Below are 9,542 nucleotides of genomic sequence, written 5' to 3'. Positions count from 1 at the left end.
TCACAAGCTGGGTAAATGATTATGTGTCGTAAAATGCACTTTTTTTATATAGCTCAACTCCCACCATAACGCATACCCTAAAGACCAAAGATAGCATATGAAAAACCAAATAACTTTTTATTATACAAAACAGAAGAAGTTATCATAGGTTCTATAAAACAGATCCAGATCATTCATGTCAAATCTTCACTTCATGGTTCGGTTTGAGCCCGCGAAACCGCTCATCGGTTTAGTTTTACGGTTAATTTTTTCTTAACATTTGGTCGGTCGGTTTTAAAATTTTCAAACCGTATCGAATGGTTTAGGTTACGGTTTGTAGCGGAAACCAACCTTATAAAACCGGACCAAACCGTATGATTTAATTATGTTAAATTTTTAAATATCTTATGCTATATATGTGTACATAAATATATTTGTAGACATAATCTAATTAATTTTTTTAGTGTACACAGTATATAATTATATTTTACTAAAGCCCAAATCCAAAACACAGAGGTTGTGTTCAAACTTCAAACTTGTAATTTAGACAGGTTTTGTTTAAAACATGTATAAAATTCTATTGAGTTTTACGATAAACATATCATACCGTATTATGGATATCATTTATAAAACTCAACAAGCTTAAACCGTGAAACCAAACCGTTACTAACAGTTTGGTTCGGTTCGGTTTAAAAAATCTACGGTCTGGTTTTGGTTTACATAAACCAAAAACCATCACTAACGGTTTGGTTCATGACTTAACCTAAAAATCGCGAAAGTAAACACCCCTATCTCTTACAATCAAAATTTACCCAAAATACGTCTTGGAAACATGTCCCCTCTCTTTTCCTCCTCATTCTCACGCAGCCCACTTTTAATGCTTTTTACATAAAAAAAACATCCATCCTCACTTTTTTCTTAACATCATCCACCCTCTTGAAAAAGGCTCAATATTTAGTAGATGCTAAAATAAGCCTGGTAATCATAATCAGTTTAAGAAAAGGTTGCCAATTCCATTTATGTACGTAATTTCCATCTTTGTTGAATGAAACAGGAAAACATATATTATTAGCAAAGTCACTTTTCTTTAAAGCACGTGATTAAACATTTTTCTTAAAATAACAACAGCTGGTTTGTTTTATTGTTGACATAATTAATTAGATATTTTGACACCCAAAAAGTTATATAACATGGATTGATTATTTTTCCTTATTTAGGGATCTAATCATGACCCTTTAAAAAGTGTTGCTCGTCTCTCATCCGCAAAACAACAAAAAAATATTTTGAACAAAAAAACAAATAGGTCAAGATCTTAATATTTGACACCAGAGCACACCACTTTGATTGAAAAATGATTTGTTTTCGTTCAGCAACGCCGGCGGTTAACCGGAAAAATTAGGAGGGGTTGTTATCATCTTTTAGAAAAAGTGTCTACGTGTCCCCTCTTTTGGTGATGTGTACTTCTACTTAGGTAAGCATTCAATAAAATACATTTCTTTTGATTTTCCTTCAAATAATTGTGTTTATTGTTTAATTTCAATATAAGGGTCATAACTAAACAAAACACTTTTTCTTAGCTAACAATTAAATTTTAATAAACCCTTAGTTGGTCATTAAAGCCCTCTCAAACTCTCTCGGGTTGGGTATGTTACTTAGCCAAGCAACAACTGAGCCAACGAATATGCTAAGATTATGCGTTATGGTTTAACTAAATGATGTGTAGTAGGCTTTAACTAACTTACCCTGTAACAAGTTTGTTGCAGTTTAACTAAAAAAGTGAATTAAAAAAATGTGACCGGTTGGTTTGGGATGACCCCATCTCCTTTACTCTCTATCAACCATTAACGGGGTAGCGCTCCCAACTTTGGCGCCCCAATTTGACAAACATGACGGAGTGTTGTGCCTTGTTAACTGCGTATGTGGTTAGGGACATGAAGCCACTACGTCCAGCCTAACCACACATCAGTCACAAGGGTCGTGTGACATGTTATATGGCATTATTGGGGCATAATGTAACGTTTATATGAGCATATGAAACTCTGCTTGATCAAATTATACGATAAGTATAATGTGTTAGACTGACACAAGACCGATCTCTATGACTAGAAACGGACCCACATGATGACGTGAGCTGATGTACACAGTCACACACCCTAAAACAAGTAAATAATAATAATTACAAGGCTGATGATATCTATCACCAATCATTGATGTGTTAGCCTGCATGGCTGTTTGAGAGACATAGACCTTGTAAAGCAAAGCGTACACGAGGATCCAACTGTTCCCTCTTCTTTTCTTTCTCCCACCACTATGTCACCCCAACGCTCCTTCTCCATCTTTAATTCTTCTTCTTATTCATCTCTCTCTCTCAATCTCAATATCAAACCCTCAATTCAATTGATCCAAATCTTCCATCCCACCATCAAAATGAGTCAACTTTGGTGAGTCTGTGTTTCATTTCATGTTTCTTCAATCCATATGCCAACTGGGTCCTTCTTGATTTTGTTAAAGTTTGCATCTTTATCCAGTTTATAGGGTTTCTTTACATGCAATGTCTTTATTTTTCATAAATCTTGAAACTTTTTTGCAAGTTTCTTATTATGGATTCATGGGGTATCAATTGGGATTATTAAATTAGGATGAATTTTAAATGTGGGGTTCTGGAATCTTGGACTGAAATAATATGGACCCATTTGTAGTACTCTGATTATTATTATTATTATTATTATTATTATTATTATTATTCTTGTTATGTGGATCCCATTTATTCTCCTTATTATCTCATTTTATGCCCTTTTGTTTATCTAATTTATATTCATTCCATGACTTAACTTAGGGGTTAATGAATTTAATATTCTTATGTTTGTTTGTTTTAATCATAATGTAGATACAACTTCTTTGAAGTTGGTTAGAAAACAGTTATGCCTGGAAACAAGTACAATAACAGCAACGGCAACTCATCATCGGTTCCATCAAGTCGAATAGAGAGACTATTAAGAGAAAGAGAGTTAAGAAAGAACAGCAGAGCTTCATATTCTAATGACTTAAACAGTAATGATGGAACTGAGTTTAGTGATAATTTGTTGGAACAATTTCTAGAGGGCGCATCTGCTGCACGTGACGGTTGGGAAAAACCGGACGGTGGACTTTTTACTCAACGGTTGTTGGTTGTTGCTAACAGACTCCCCGTTTCTGCTGTTAGAAGAGGTGAAGAAAGTTGGTCTCTTGAAGTTAGTGCTGGCGGTCTAGTCAGCGCTCTCCTCGGTTAGTTTTCAAATCTACTTTGTTCTTATAAAAGTTAATTTAAAAACTAATACAATGTGTTTCATTTCATTGTGTTATAGGTGTTAAGGAGGTTGAAGCAAAATGGATTGGATGGGCAGGTGTAAATGTGCCCGATGAGCCCGGGCAGCGGGCACTGACCAAAGCATTGGCTGAAAAGGTACTACTTTCTGAGTGACAATTATTGTCCAGCTAACTTGAAGTAGGATGTAATAGTGAAGACAACAGGTTTCATAATTGTTAAAACTGAAGTTAAACTGGAAAAGAAAAATCACTAAATAGTAACCAAGACTCGTATATGTTTCATTTGCCTCTTAATCATAGTTTTCTTTAACACTTATAGAAATATAGAATCGGAACACCTACTGAAAGTTGAGTGACTGTAGAAAAATCAAAAAGATTTGACTGACTTTAGTGGGATACTAAGAAACTTGGTTACTATTATAAAGGATTGGTTAATAGTTATTATTATTATTGTTGTAGAGGTGTATACCGGTGATTCTTGATGAAGAAGTCGTGCATCAATATTATAACGGTTATTGTAACAACATACTGTGGCCACTTTTTCATTACCTTGGTCTTCCACAAGAAGACCGATTGGCAACAACTAGAAGCTTCCAATCACAATTTGCAGCATACAAGAAAGCGAATCAAATGTTTGCTGATGTGGTAAACGAACATTATGAGGAAGGTGATGTTGTTTGGTGCCATAAAACCATCTTATGTTTTTGCCAAAATGTCTTAAAGATCACAACAGTAACATGAAAGTCGGTTGGTTTCTTCATACACCATTTCCATCTTCTGAAATTCATAGGACTTTACCTTCTCGTTCTGAGCTTTTACGTGCGGTTCTTGCTGCTGATTTGGTTGGGTATGTTTATAATATGTTATAACATATGTTAACTGTTTCTTATGTATTATAACATATGCTAATTTGTTGAGCATTTTTCAGTTTTCATACGTATGATTATGCGAGACACTTTGTTAGTGCGTGTACTCGTATACTTGGACTTGAAGGTACTCCTGAAGGTGTAGAGGATCAAGGGAGACTCACTCGTGTTGCTGCGGTAATTTTAAACTAAATTTGTTACATACTTTAGTGATAATTATTATCATTTTTTCTAATGTAAGTTTTTTTATTTGTGTATAGTTTCCAATTGGTATAGATTCGGATCGCTTCATTCGTGCACTTGAGAACCCACAAGTTCAAGAACATATGAAAGAATTGAGAGAGAGATTTTCTGGGAGAAAGGTGATGTCACTTTTATTAAAATGTGCTTTTTTATAACATGTAAATTTGTTACAAGATTGTTCGTGTTACAGGTAATGTTAGGTGTTGATTGATTAGATATGATCAAAGGGATTCCACAAAAGATACTTGCGTTTGAGAAGTTTCTAGAAGAGAATCCATATTGGCGCGATAAGGTGGTTTTGTTACAGATTGCAGTACCAACAAGAACAGATGTTCCTGAATGTAAGCTTATAAGTTATAAGATAGTCAACTTTTCAGTTTTTAATTTTGTTGTTTTACTTTTGGTTTACAATAATGTAATATTGCAGATCAGAAACTCACAAGTCAAGTCCATGAAATCGTGGGCCGAATAAATGGAAGATTCGGGACACTTACAACTGTTCCAATTCATCATCTGGTTAGCCTTTTGCCTTTTCTTATTCAGTTTTTGGTGTGTGTATTTACACACACTATACTTAATGTTAATCAAAATTTACCATCACTCTGTTATGTATGCAGGACCGATCATTGGATTTTCTTGCTTTATGTGCACTATATGCTGTCACTGGTACTAACCCATAGCTCTCTTGTTTGTATTTTTTTATAATTCATATAACCAAGTTTGTGAATTTGGATTACATAAATGTGTGATTGGCAGATATAGCAATTGTCACATCTTTGAGGGATGGAATGAATCTTGTCAGTTATGAGTTTGTGGCATGCCAAGATGCTAAAAGAGGGGTTCTGATTCTAAGTGAGGTAACTAATTGGTATCATAAACTTTGTATTAGCTTATATTATTTGTATATGCCATATAGTGCAAACTTAGGGTTTAACATCACAATTCAAATATTCGTTGGGTCAAAACAGGCTCTAACCCAACTGGACTCTTGTTGAAATTGTAATTTTGATTTGCTGTTATGAAATATTTTGGTTTAAATATTTTTTTATGAACATTTGAATTTTGATTTGATGCTAAAAAATATTCGTCTGGAGTTCTTTGAATTTACTTTTTGTGATGTTAACGAACATTTATATATACATCTGGACTCCATGGTTTACGCGTCGGTGGATACCTCCCAACAGCAAGTGGAGGCGATGTAGACGACGAGGACTGGTCGATGGAGACAAACAATAGTTGTGGGTGGTGTTAACCCATTTAAGACTGTTTCAAATTAACAAGATTTATAAGAGTACCCGTTTTGACCCGCTGTATAGTTTAAGTTGGTCCATGTTGACCCGTTGTCTGGTTTGATTTAAATTTTACCCAAATGAACCCATATGTAAAAAAAATTTCCCATACCAACCTACATTTTGCAGAATGGGTTATGATTTTCACCTCTAATATATACCTTCACACATTTACTACATATATGTAGATATAAAAAATGGAATCAAAAGAACTTACATATAAATAGGAATTGTAAGAACTAATCTGAATTCAAATACATATAAGTTCCACCCATGCATTTAAAACATGTGTCCATAATGGTCCTTACAGTTCTTACCTACGTTTTTGTGTGCGTGCAGTTTGCGGGTGCTGCACAATCCCTTGGTGCAGGGGCTATTCTTGTTAACCCATGGAACATCACTGAAGTTGCAGCTTCAATAGGCCAAGCTTTAAATATGAGTGCCGAAGAGAGAGAAAAACGCCATCGCCACAACTTCTTACATGTCACAACCCATACTGCTCAAGAATGGGCTGAAACTTTTGTAAGGTACATGTTGAATCTGCTTGACCTGCCAACATTCTTTTTATAAGAATTAACTTTTTATTAACTATTTCAATGTTGACTGTTGTAGTGAACTGAACGATACTGTAGTTGAAGCACAACAGAGGATACGACAAGTTCCACCACAGCTGCCAGTTGAAGAGGCTATCGAGCGTTATTTGCAGTCAAGTAATCGGTTAATCATACTGGTAATACATCCATATCCAACCATCCATAAATAAAACTAATTAAATCCTTTCATTGTCTTGTTTTGATTATTTTCTGATGTTTCAAATTATTGAAAAACTGCAGGGATTCAGTGCTACATTAACTGAACCAGTTGATACTCCCGATAGGCGTGGTGGTGATCAGATTCGAGAAATGGATCTTAAATTGCACCCAGAACTAAAAGAATCACTGCATAATCTTTGCAATGATCCACATACAACCGTTGTAGTCCTCAGTGGAAGTGACCGAACTGTATTGGATGATGTATTTATCTTAAATCTTAATCTAATTCTTTTTAACTTTTAATATTTTGTTGAATTTGTTTTGAGAATGTTAAGGTATATTTTCATTATTTTCCAGAACTTTGGCGAGTTTAACATGTGGTTGGCGGCTGAAAATGGAATGTTTCTGCGGTCCACTAAAGGAACATGGATGACAACTATGCCTGAACATCAAAATATGGAATGGGTTGATAGCGTTAAGGTTGTATTCTTATTCAGTAATTTACATTATGTATTAACTTGCAGATCGTCTTTTAACTTCAACTAAGTACAAAAAACATCCCTGAAGTTCATATATTCTCGCACTTTTTCATTTTTTTATTTCGTTTTGTTTTATTTTTTTATCACTTTTATTTTATATATTTTTTTTAATAATTTAATAAACCATTTTTTAAATTTGTGAATATTACACAGGGCAGGGTAAATAGTCATTTTTAAAATGACTAGCAGAAAATGTACTTGTTAAAGTTAAAGGACATGATCTGCAAGTTACCCCAAAAATAAAGGATGAAAACTGTGAAACCTATTTCATAATATTAATTTTGTAATTTTTACAACAGCATGTCTTTGAGTACTTTACTGAACGAACACCTCGATCGCATTTTGAGCTTCGTGAGACATCACTTGTTTGGAATTACAAATATGCGGGTAATTTTCAACTTTCTTTATTTGAGTTTTCATGATCCTTTGTTATTAATTTATTATGTTGTTTTTTTGGGCTTTTTGTTGGGTCGTTAAAGTTTAAAACTCAAATGCAGATGTTCAATTTGGGAGGCTTCAAGCCAGGGACATGCTGCAACATTTGTGGACGGGCCCAATATCTAATGCATCTGTTGACGTTGTACAAGGTAGCCGGTCTGTTGAGGTTCGAGCGACTGGTGTAACTAAGGTTAATGGCTCACTTTGTTAAATACCTTATGATTATGATTTTATATAGTTTATAATAGTAGTAGTTATTAGTTAGTAATATAAGAAAACCACACTGACCAAAATATAGCTTTTGGTCACAGTGGCTAAGTGGGTGGGTCTGGTGGGCTGGGTAACGGGTCAGAAAAGACAAATTTTTGCTACTCACAACACATTTGTCCAAAATGATTTAATTTTTGTAAGGGTTAATATAATACTTTCTCGTTTTTCACAAAAAGTCTCAACATAATCTGGTTTACTATTCATGCACGTATAACAAAACATGAAGCACTATCTTAACCCAGTATCACTATATTAAAGTTTCTACACTTGTCTAGAATGCATGTACCTGTGAAAAAAATATTAAGAATAATAACTGGTTTCCGCTTATGTTCGTAAAAATAAGATTATATTTTTTTCTACAAAATAGTTGGATATCACTTCATCATTTTTTTAATTTTTTTATTATTTTTTTTTTGAGGTAATGAGCCATTATTTTAAATATTTTTTTTTTTCAAAAGTACATGAACTTTAGACGAGTGTTGAGGGACTTTTTCGTGTTTGCTTGATGTGTGCAAGGACTTTTATACGCCAAATTTATGTTAAGTAACCTTTTCATGTAAGAATGAGAAAATATGTTGGTTTGTATGATATTAACTAATTTATAATCAATTAGTCTATCACGTATACTCACAAAACTTATACCATTTCAATAATAACAAAAAAGATTTCAATAAAATGATTCAGACGGTTTTTGCATTAATCATATGACGGAAACCTTTCGACGAAGTTAATTCTTTGATTTTATCTATTTGATCCGTTAAAGATAGAACATAACCCAAGCAGACCCATCCATAGGTAACTGGCCGAAATATAATATATTTGCACAATGTTTTACAGGGTATCACAATTGTTCGTATACTAGGGGAAATAGTTCATAGCAAATCCATTTCATCTCCAATCGATTACGTCCTATGTATCGGCCATTTTCTAGGAAAGGTATGTACCCTAAAAATTAATATTAATATTTGTAAAAAAATGTTTCATTTGTTTTATATTTTTTCAGGACGAAGACATTTACACCTTTTTTGAGCCCGAGCTTCCTTACAACGGAATGGGTATTCCACGACCCAAACTAAACGATGTTGCAAAGGGCCCAGGAGACAAAAGGCCCGGTAAAAGCGGGCCAAAATCATCTCAAAAGCCCGATAACAAACGGACTACTAATTTTAACAGAAGTAACGGTTTTGAGAAAGGTGGAAAACGGTCGTCCGTGTCAGCAGACAAGGTGTCGTGGAATGTTCTAGATTTGAAAGCGGATAATTATTTTTCATGTGCTGTCGGACGCACGCGTACAAACGCGAGGTACCTTTTACAGTCGTCGGATGATGTGGTTTCGTTTTTGAGAGATCTTACTCAAGCTACTTGAATACATGTTATAGGAATATAGTTTTGGTATGAAGTGGTTTAATTAATGTGGGGATTAGTACTTTTACAGCATTTTAATTTTGATAATGTCATAAAGCTTTTTGTTAGCTTCAAATCAATGGTATTAATTGTCACGTTATTAATTAAGAATTAAGATTCATGTGTTTGAATCATAATTGTGCCAACCAAGTGTATGTGTATGTGTATGTGTAATGCCAGCTATGTTTTTAAAAGAAAATGAATGTGAAAGACTCATATCATGGTGGTGGTGGTAGGTGTGAATGATTAATGTGATCTGTTTTTGGCTTCGTGTCGATCTTAGATTTAGTGACCAAATTTCATTCCACGTTAGGGAATCATAATACATGTTCTTTTGTGCTAAAAGCTACTTTAGATTAGTTATTATTATTTTTTTAAAAACTTAGAATAATGGCATAACATGTTTTAAAGATGGTTTTGAAGTTAACATTACTAAACATTATATTTATATTAGTG

At 33.9% G+C, this 9,542-nt stretch overlaps 1 pseudogene across 1 annotated transcript; it reads left to right on the top strand.

Annotated features, from left to right (window-relative positions):
• The first annotated feature begins 2,261 nt into the window (after positions 1-2,261).
• On the top strand, positions 2,262-9,106 carry LOC143636395 (alpha,alpha-trehalose-phosphate synthase [UDP-forming] 1-like; annotated as a pseudogene). Its single transcript, XR_013154236.1, has 18 exons — positions 2,262-2,420; positions 2,867-3,243; positions 3,324-3,421; positions 3,745-4,132; positions 4,214-4,328; positions 4,412-4,513; positions 4,585-4,735; positions 4,822-4,910; positions 5,012-5,060; positions 5,151-5,251; positions 6,023-6,210; positions 6,296-6,413; positions 6,517-6,696; positions 6,793-6,915; positions 7,274-7,361; positions 7,472-7,602; positions 8,520-8,618; positions 8,686-9,106. The product of XR_013154236.1 is annotated as an alpha,alpha-trehalose-phosphate synthase [UDP-forming] 1-like (transcript).
• Positions 9,107-9,542: the final 436 nt, after the last annotated feature.

This window comes from Bidens hawaiensis, unplaced genomic scaffold (assembly GCF_021521415.1).
Source record: "Bidens hawaiensis isolate Kalapana, Puna unplaced genomic scaffold, B.hawaiensis_p1.1 tig00007902_1, whole genome shotgun sequence".
Classification (NCBI taxonomy): domain Eukaryota; kingdom Viridiplantae; phylum Streptophyta; class Magnoliopsida; order Asterales; family Asteraceae; genus Bidens; species Bidens hawaiensis.
The sequence above is the reverse complement of the archived record's forward strand: the minus strand, read 5'-3'. Positions and strand labels throughout refer to the sequence as shown.